This window comes from Haliotis rubra, unplaced genomic scaffold (assembly GCF_003918875.1).
Source record: "Haliotis rubra isolate DU_JTF1 unplaced genomic scaffold, ASM391887v1 Scf95, whole genome shotgun sequence".
Classification (NCBI taxonomy): Eukaryota; Metazoa; Mollusca; class Gastropoda; order Lepetellida; family Haliotidae; genus Haliotis; species Haliotis rubra.
In genome coordinates this window covers 2,280,844-2,290,948 of record NW_025767690.1, presented here as the reverse complement: position 1 = coordinate 2,290,948, position 10,105 = coordinate 2,280,844, and the positions used below count along the sequence as shown (strand labels likewise).

The following is a 10,105-nucleotide window of genomic DNA, read 5'->3' as shown; positions in this document are numbered from 1 at the left end:
AATCCAACCAGCCAGCCAGCCAACCAACCAACCACCTTTACCTTGTCACCCATCGGACATGTTGGGATGTTGAGTACGTCACCGTTAACAACCATCAACCACTCTAAACGAACTTGGCGCTGCCCTGCATGAAGAAAGGTAAGGAATGAGTCAAGCTGACATTGTTAGTTTCATGTGGCGTATGCCTCGTGGAATCCTAGTTAGTTTTGTGAATATGGGCGGATTTACACGATATTTATGAGTTTGACTTCTCATGGTAAATGACGTGATAGACAAAGGGGCCAATTATCTAACAAAATCTGACGTTCAACGGCTAATGCGAATCAGTTGTCAAAAGTCCTTGTTACACCATTAAACTATTTATCTCATTAAAGATATAACATATCAATAGTTGTGACACCTTTATGTTAATATCCTCTACTGTTTTACTAGTACATCCTGTATGTATTTTAAACTACCAGTCAAAGTTTAGACTCACTAGTGTAAATGTAGCCACTTACTTCAGTCAATTGTTCTGAGCTAGATTTTGCAAAATATTCCATACTGTTTAAAGGTACTGTTTACACATGAACTGATGTATTGGAAAACAACTTCTTAACGTTGAAAAGATTATTGTCATGGGTTCAATAAATGATGTAACTAAGTGAAACTTGGCGATTTCTTAACAACATTTTACACCAAAATGCAGCTGTTCACATGCACGATATTTGCACTTGCATTACAGCAATCTGATGCATGACCCTCGTGCAGTTCAGCAGCATAAGGTTTGCAGTTGGTTCCCCCAAGTTAGTGGAGAAATCCATCTTAGGTGTAACCATATGCATAACATATTGTGAGTGCTTTAAGTTAGTAACCCGTGAAGGTCCGGGTTAGAATATTGATCTTCAGTAACCCATGCTTGTCGTAAGAGGCGACTAACGGGATCGGGTGGTCAGGCTCGCTGACACATGTCACATGTCATCGGAACCCAATTGTGCAGATCGATGCTCATGCTGTTGATCACTGGATTGTCTGGTCCAGACTCGATTATTTACAGACCACTGCCATATAGCTGGAATATTGCTGAGTGCGGCGTAAAACTAAACTCACTCACTCACACACTTTAAGTTCGTCGTTTTGATGGGTAGTATATATCACAAGCACGGGTTTATGAATCACTGCCAAATAGTGAAGATACAAGTTGTCATCGAAAAGGGAAACGTACACTGCCCCTGCCCCTTTGGTGGCACCCATCACACACACATACAAGGGCAAGTCAAGTGTCTACATGAAAATCAAGGAAGCAGCGGACACAAACTTTATGAAAGCTTTGTCTATATGCTGTAATCTCGATGAAGAAACCTTTTTCTGCAAGATTGGGTTGTCACTCTTGGAGAGACCATGCTTGATTGTGCCTAAAAACCATCTGAAGGACAATTAGTTGTAGTTTATTGATGACAGCTTTCTGATTCGCTTTAAAAACTTGTGTAATTGCCTCTCAGTCAGGTGACATTCTTTCCATTCATGAAGAAGAAGCATGTTGAGGAGATAAAGTTGGCACACATTTTAGCGGAAAACTGGCACGGTAAGATTGATATTCAATACGGAAAGTGAGCGTTTGATCCCTCAACAAATCCAGTCCATTAATTCCCCACTGCGTCGTGTTGTATAATCACACTCCCGCAAAGAGGAACGTGATCGTCCAGGACGCAGAGGGCATGTGCTTCTCATTAGAGTAAACGTATTGATAGACTCAGACTTCAGTTGAGGTCCAGGGCTTCATCAAAATGGTCCTTTGTGTTGCAATGAAACTTGTTATTTTACAAAATGTCGTGGAAAATGGCTATATGAAATGTCGCAGATCAATTTTTGCATGCACAAATGAAAGGGTTCAATATACAACGCCATGCAGTATTATTACAGATCCTTTGAATTTTTGGAGAGACGCTTGTTTGACTGAATAATGATGTAATGTGTTACTGAAACCCCTCCAAACAAAATTAGAAGCCAGTCAAAACGGTTTTGTCTGATTGAGATTTAGCAAGTAACTGAGTTTAGTTTTACGCCGCACTCACCAATATTCCAGCTATATTTACAACTGAGTGTTCGTTGTGTGCTGCAGTACATGAAGTTTGTGTAAATATGTTTTTTATATAAAAAGTATATAATATATATGTGTGTGTGTGTGTGTGTGTGTGTGTGTGTGTGTATGACATGTGTCTCTAACACCTCCGATTCTACGAATATTATTAATACAAATGGTTTACATAACGTTCGACCGTTGCTGCAGTCATATTGCCAGCGTGTCAATTAATGTATAAAACCATGTAAACAGGCCATCCTTGAACAATAAGTAAGCACAAGATTCACGTTTTACTTGTCATACTGTAAGCACACTCATCATATAATGCCGTCAGCAAGTGCTCCTTTTCAAGAAAAACATAAATCCTAATAATGCCTTCTGTCATAAATCTCATAATGCCTTCTGTCACTCCTTATTACGATGCAACAGAACCGTTGGATGTCTGTTCTATTTGGTGTGTAAGAGACGACATATTGTTTCGTGTTGGGAAGAAAACAACATCATACAACAGCATTACTACATATTGCAATAAAGGCAGACCTTACGTAAGAGGGTCAGACGCTTTGAAAACATGAAATTGATGAATGGATTAAGAGGTCAATATCCCAACATTAAACAATGATATATATATATACGATGTATAATTTATCAATATTCTGCCTTTCCTGAATATATATTTCACAGCTTTTGAGGTGTGATCGAGCAGTATGAAGATCAGGGTACGATCAGACACGTCATTCGAGGCACAGTTAAGGCTTTTAATATGTTTATGGCTGAGATCATTTCAGAATTTTTAAAGCACCGATGACCAAAATTTATGCCCAATGCAATTCCCAATTTTTCATTATAACACATGTTCCCTTGTTAGTTCAGTAGAATACTTGACTTACCTTTACATGTGTTTATGACGGGATCTCTCGTGGAATCATCACTACTTAGTCTTAGTTCATCAACATATGAGGTGCAGTGGGGTTTAACGTCGCTCATATGACAACGTGCATGCGTGTGTATGTGTGACTGCTTCTACTAGCCCAGACTGAAGCTGGTTTTATAGTGCTAGCTCACTGAGATACCATGCCAAAGTTTTGCATGAATACCCCACTCGGACACATTATACTGACTCCGAGCCGACCAGTCCTTGTTGTACCAATTAATGCCGAGCGCCATGCAGGGACCAACAAGTACCAATTTTTAGCGTCTTCTGATATGACGCGGCTGGGGATCGAACCCGCGACCTTCTGCTCTCCGGGTGGGCGCTCTAACCACTAAACCACGGAGGCGGTCATAAGCATATACTTAACGTGTGTTATATTTGTGATTAATCCATGGCACTCCACTATGAAAAAAATTGAACAAGTACTTGACTACGAAAGTGTAACACCAACGCATGTTACATTTGACCACTTTCTAAAATGCTTTTGGAGGCTTTTGGAGGATGATGGAAAAGGCTTTGTCGCTTTTACTTTTCACCTTTATGATATCACGTCAGGCTTTCCGCATACGTTAGTATCTCAGTGGGCTAGCACTATAAAACCAGCTTCAGTACAAGGAGCCGCACATACACATACACACGCATGCACGTCGCCATATGAGCGAAATATTCTCAAGCACGACGTTAAACCCAATTTCACCTCACCTCCGCCTACGTTAAGATGACAAACCATGATATAACTGAAATGCTGTTCAAAGCAGTGTTAGTAAATGTAAACTGGTGCCAGTTATGGATGTAACGAAGACTCTTGCAGGACCTTTGTCCACGATCTAAGTGAAGAGCACAAATCCATTACAAATCCCAGCAAGCAAACATCCGGGAACCACTTACTCGGCGCTTAAACAACATGTGATCCTCTCCAGGTTTAGTGTGTGTGCCAGCCGTTATCTGTATGAGGAAAATATGTACTTTCCTCGTAAAAAACTAAAAAACTTTTTCCAGATAAAAATGTGTCAAGTTTCAGTTCATTCAAAACTTTTGTACTTTTCAAAAAAACATCAGGTCCAGGACATAAAACTTGTATTGTTTACAGACATGGGCATTTTAGGAGCAAATCGGCGAGCTTTGATGGATATTTCAACATGGAAGGTAAGCATTTGATTCCGTGATCAAATTCTACCAATTAATTCCCTACTACAGCGCGTCCTAAAATCACACTCTCGCGGAACAGAACGTGATTTCGAAGCGTCAGAGGACATGTGGTTGCTGTATTATACACGCTTTTCCAGACAGACGTTTTGTTGAGATTGATTGTACGATCAAAATATTTCTATTTCATTTCACTGAACTAGTCATTTTACAAAATTGCGTGCAATGCTGCAAATACACGTTGCAGTTCAATAATATATTTAGTTGTTATGACCAAATTATGACCAAATTGTTATGACCAAATTATAAAACCATCATCTTGAGTAATAAGTGTCATATGATAATATAGTTTTGCAATTTAATATAATAAAGGATTGCTTGGCATACACAAACATATCAAGACAATTACTTGATTATTGTTTCACCTTTCAGCTGAGATATTCAGACTAAACGCATATTTTGGGAATACATACAATCCTGCTGGAATATATACCAAAATAATGGTCACAAGATATCAAATATATGTTATAAATTGGTAATCGTCTTCAATATGCTTACAGAACGTTTTTTACATAAAACACCGATTCCCGTGTTACCTACTTTCCAAGAATGTCTATGAGTCTATATTCTGGGTTTATGCGACAAACCTCTAAATTAAGCCTGACTGTGTCTACGTCTATTATATGAAAATAGTTTTGATGTAGTGTTAAACCACAAAAAAATATTCTTGAACAAATGTTTTTTGACATTTCAGAGAGATAAATGCAATATAGATAAAACAAAATCCATACGATATAGTCATATACATTTTATATCAAACGCTTATTGCGACATGTCAGTTATATTACATACAGATGGTTGGCGCAAACTATATTGTGCACTAATATTAATGTTTTTTAAGTAGTGCGTATTCTTTTTCATACTTATTTGGACAACATCATCCTTAAAACCTGAAACCTACGACCTTCAACCTTTATATGACAGTCAAACAAAGAAAGAGTATTTGCCGACTGTTTTTCCGTATATCAAATATTGTATACATTTTGCATAACGCGAGTTTAATACATATGTTCTATTTCTAGTATGTGGTATTTATGAAAACACATTTAGGAAACACATGAGGGTAATAATATCTTTTATAATCATTAATTATTTTTTTATATCAGTGATAAATATTTTTTCCCTCCATAAAGTAGTATGAATGCCTTGTTTAAGTGAATGATATCGTATAAAATGACCCCAATGTTGATCGCCAAGTGTCAGCAACTCTTTAGGAAACTGGTTTCTCATGACATTAGGAATATTTGTCAATGTTGTTGTTGTTTTTCAGAACGTTGGAAGTTAGTTCGTAGTTTCTGCTGTTTCTGTGTGGGTGCTGCTCCAGACTAAATATCATTTTCAAAACACAAGACAGTCTGCAAACAGCCGGAAAAGTACTAGGTTTCGAGCACTAAGGGGCACTTGTGCTCACTTCAAATGAATTGCCTTTTTAGTCAGTGAAATCAGAGGTACATAATCTCACAACAACAGTGAGTTCCATTCCTTCACTAAATTCAGAGAAAGGATATGTTTTCAAGTGAATGAAAACTGGGATGCGTATATATGTCATAAGATGTCAAAGGTTTCATTCACAGGATGAAGAAGTAAGAAAATACTCCAAATAGTATTACGAGGGGGGACCACTTGCTGGTAGAACAGCCAGGTGTGCGAGTTGCACTTGTAAATTTGAAAATTTCACTGTACACGCTCGTTGATTACTTTTGCTGTTCTACCAGCAAGTGCTCCCCCTCGTTAATAATAACAATAAGTGACAACAAAATAATGATCGTTTGTTAAACAACTTTTTTATTCGGATGTCCAAAAGTATGAAACCAATCATCAGAGTTGGTCCGTCGATTTCATGGGTGCAAAATTTGGTTGAGCAATTCGTCGGTCTCAAATGAAATCAAACGGACTGGACGTTACAAGAAGACAAGCCGTATCATTGAGTGTTCTAGAAGGTATTACAAGGTACTAGTACTGTGTGGTTCTTTCCAGATTAGGTTAACCCAGTATATCAAGGAACGTTTCAGAACAGTTACACTGTATAAAGAGGCGTGCTTTTACGTCAGTTATCTCACATGACATTTACGTAACAAGAAGACAACCAGCTGTGTGAAGATCGCCTTTCATCCTGGATACTGAGCCAAGGCCTATAACAGTGAGGAGAATATTTCCATCATTTTCTTATTGTTCTGATCATTGCTTTATGTCACTCTATTTTATGCTGACACTTTTACTTCCTTTTGTAGTTATTTGTAAATTTAGCTAAGTTTAGAATACAATTGTTAATTATATCACATTTCTGTATTGTTTCTATAATTCAAATCAACTTCTTTAAAGAAATTATCTCCGGTTCACTTAATTTGGGATTCAACGTATAACAGAATACACTCCCACTTCAACAGTGGCCTTGAAAGCGTGTTACTGCATATATACAACCAAGCAAAATAGGACCAGCTCTATCAATTAGGGAAGTAGAAATATCAACTTGTTTTTAATGCTTTGAGGATACATACATTACTGACAGCGACGTACACCTTGTGTTGTAAACCAGCTCGGAAAGACGGAAGTAGTCGAATAGCCTTCAGTTCCACAAGATATATCTGTCAACCTTGAAAAGCGTAATGACATCAGAAAATATAGTTCCATTAGCAACAAATGAGAATTTGTATCAAGAAAAAGATGTTATAATGCATTTGATCACTTCATTTTGAAACACCATATCTCCATTGAAAAGGTATTGTCGATTTTGAGCAGAACAGATTGTTTTTCAGATGATTCAGTGTATAGCATTAAGATAGAAAGACGCGTGAATACGGCATACGCACTGCACAGTTATATGTGTGACCTTGGCCACAGGAGGTATTAAATTACCATGTAAGGATATGAAAAGCATCCTCACATGCTTGAAGCAAATGTAGTGATGAACAGGATACAGGAGCCTCATCAAGTTGTCGACCATGTTAAAGCTCTGCCTGATACATCACAGATCACTGCCTATCAACACACGTTTAATACATGCGTTATAATAGAAAGTATTGGATGAAGTGAGATAGCAACAAGTGGGGTACAATTATAAGCGACAAAACAAGTCCATAATTTATTTGAAATCTCCGCTAAAAGCGGACATCGACTCCATGCATATAATTAGTGTGTAATCATTAATCACGATCAAATAGTAACACCAGGTGTAAGCCAAAATGTGAACCTATCACTCCGTCTTTATGTTGTTTTCGTGCTGAATGCCTCATCATTTATAAACAAACTAGTCTCCTAACTAAAGCAAATGTACTCTGATACAGCAGGGCAAAGGATACAATACTCCCGTATAAATAACTGCCGACCTAGTGTCAAACACCGCTGAAACTTGGTCCCAGCGGTGAAAAGTGCTTGACTGTATATTTTTATGCAAACGACAGCTTATGTTCCGCATGATTGCTAAAAGGCATACATCCACATACATAGTGGTAAAATGAAACTACTGCAACCGTTTTCATCCTAGTAATGTTTTGATAATCTCCATAATGTTTTGGTTAAAGCCAAGTTTCAAGCATATATTTTCTTTTGCCCGGCAGTGGAAAGTGTACATCATGGTAGTCCATGGTAGACTGACCAACCTTTTGTTTTCATGAAGAATGAGGACAGTTTTTATGGATATACAACTTCTTTATTCTGTATAGGTGACGTTTTGACATATATTCTAATGTCGTTGTCAAGCAAGTGGCATTAGAATCAATGTCGAAACGGCGCCTATATAGAATAAAGAAGTTGTCTATCCATAAATATTGTCCTCATTCTTCATCACCTCAACTTCTAGCATGCCAATCAAAGAAGTCGTTTGTATTCTTTTTTGTGAAGCCACATTCAGCAGCTATATCCCAACTACATGCAATGTCGTCTGTAAATAATCGAGTCTGCGCCAACTACGTTCATGATTGATGTTTTAGTCCATGCGGTGACCAACCAGTTTCGTCAGCGACCTGACCCCTCTAACCAATATTGACTCTGCACGGTAACGCCGTTTTGTCACGGTTAGACCTCGTCTGACAGCTACGACAAAGGGAAGGACATGCTTGATCCTTTCTTAAACACCTGGTGTCATTTTCGGTGATCATCTTCTCAGCTGCGATTCCTCTTGCTCCCCGTTGAATTGTTTCGCAAGATAATCTATCACTGATATTCTATGAGACAATTTTCTTTGTTTTGAGTCGGTTTTCCTTAAACATTCTTGTTTGTTTATTTAAGGCTGTTGTTTGGTGCTTTTGTTTGTTTTTGCGTTGTTTGTTTCTTATTGAGGGGTTGTTGTTGTTGGGGGAAGGGGGTTTGTGCTGGGTTTTTATTATTGTTGTTTTCCTGGTGGGTGATCTTTGTTTCACTTTTCATGCGGTTTGGGGCTATTGTTTTTGTTGTTTTGGGTTTTCGTATTTGTTCTTTCTTTTCTTGGTATTGCTTTTTGTTTTGTTGATGTCTTACATTGCAGACACAAGAACAGCTTCAAACATCATCAAACAGGTATCCGTTTGTTCTTGAGGTTGTGCCAAGGACGTACGTCACTGCACTTCTTCAAACACCTCCCTTCAAACAGAACAAGCACTGACAACACCATCTTGATTGCGATTTTTCCATTTATGATGATAAAATGAGCACGTATGACTCGCTTACAACAGTTGATCGCAGTCACTAACCTTTATTTCATGATCACGTTTGTGGCCTACATTAATCTAGGGTTTGGAGTCACCTTCTAGATCTATTAACCAAAGTACATGTTACATTTGTTGTAGCTGACGCATAATTTCAGTTCGACAGGGTACACGAAACATGCCCGATGAAGGATACTTATTTTACACCAAAAGAGCATGATCATTAATGTAAACATAACACACAGGCGTAAACATATGCATGACATACAGATTATTGAAATCTGAAAGGAAGTTTCGAAACATGTGTTGGCTTTATTTATTTTCAGATTACCAATTGGGTTATTCTGAGCGTTATTGCCTCACGTGCCCTTAAATCAAGATGTCCAAGGCCTCGACCTCCATCTGCATCAGATTACCGTTATCAGACGGTACTGTGGAATTAGCATTTGAACATTAACGTGACTTCATTAAGAGCTTATCCGTGTTAAAGAATTATTTATATTGCTCGTAGATCAGACCCATACTAACCACGCCTCATTGTTCCTTGAAGGACAAGCATTCTTGAAATATACAAATGCATGTCAAATGTGGCCGTTGGTAAACATACCAACAATAACATTCACTAACGAATAATCCACTGTTGCCATCTATCCCATTCCTCTGGACTGTCTTTACATGGGGTGAAAAGGGCAGAGAGCAACCACCAGAATCAATCACTCTACACTGGACCATCTCTGATAACGGATCCACTTGCTTTGTTGAGATTGCAAGTACGGTTAGTGATTCCGGTAATTGCAGATATTTGTGATGGAAATACTTTCCCTACAACCCCAATGAGTCCAGTCTTTTTACCCTATCCCAACGGGTTTTAAAACATGTTTGCGTGACATGAACGTACATTTTCGAACGCTTTCAAAGCATGGACCTATTATTCAGATTCAAGGGAAAATGTTGGCTAATTGCTCTTCAATCCTGAGATGCTGTTCTTGTTTTTGCAGTTTAAAATGAAGTTTTCAAACCAATTCTTTTCTATGGGATGCTGGTAAATGTTTTACATATTCATGCGTCTGAGAAGACTGATTGGTTTGAAATTCGAGGAATTCCCTTAATTATTGTCATGTCCTTGCCGCATGTTCAGGAGGCGGAGTCGTAGGAGTCGTGGATTTCGTAACAAGTCTGAAATTAGGAACGTGAGTATTTCAAGCCTAAAACTGAAAATGTTAACGCAAATATGTGTTTTGTATTGTTTTTATGTCAAATGTTAAAGCGGAACAAATGAGC

The 10,105-nt window shown here is 38.1% G+C and overlaps 1 long non-coding RNA gene across 2 annotated transcripts in view; it reads left to right on the top strand.

Annotated features, from left to right (window-relative positions):
• Positions 1-7,807: 7,807 nt before the first annotated feature.
• LOC124264891 overlaps positions 7,808-10,105 on the top strand; it is a 29,387-nt gene continuing 27,089 nt past the window's right edge. For both annotated transcript variants that reach the window (XR_006895287.1, XR_006895286.1), the window contains exon 1: positions 7,808-7,864. This is a non-coding gene — a long non-coding RNA (uncharacterized LOC124264891). The remainder of the gene's footprint in view (positions 7,865-10,105) is intronic.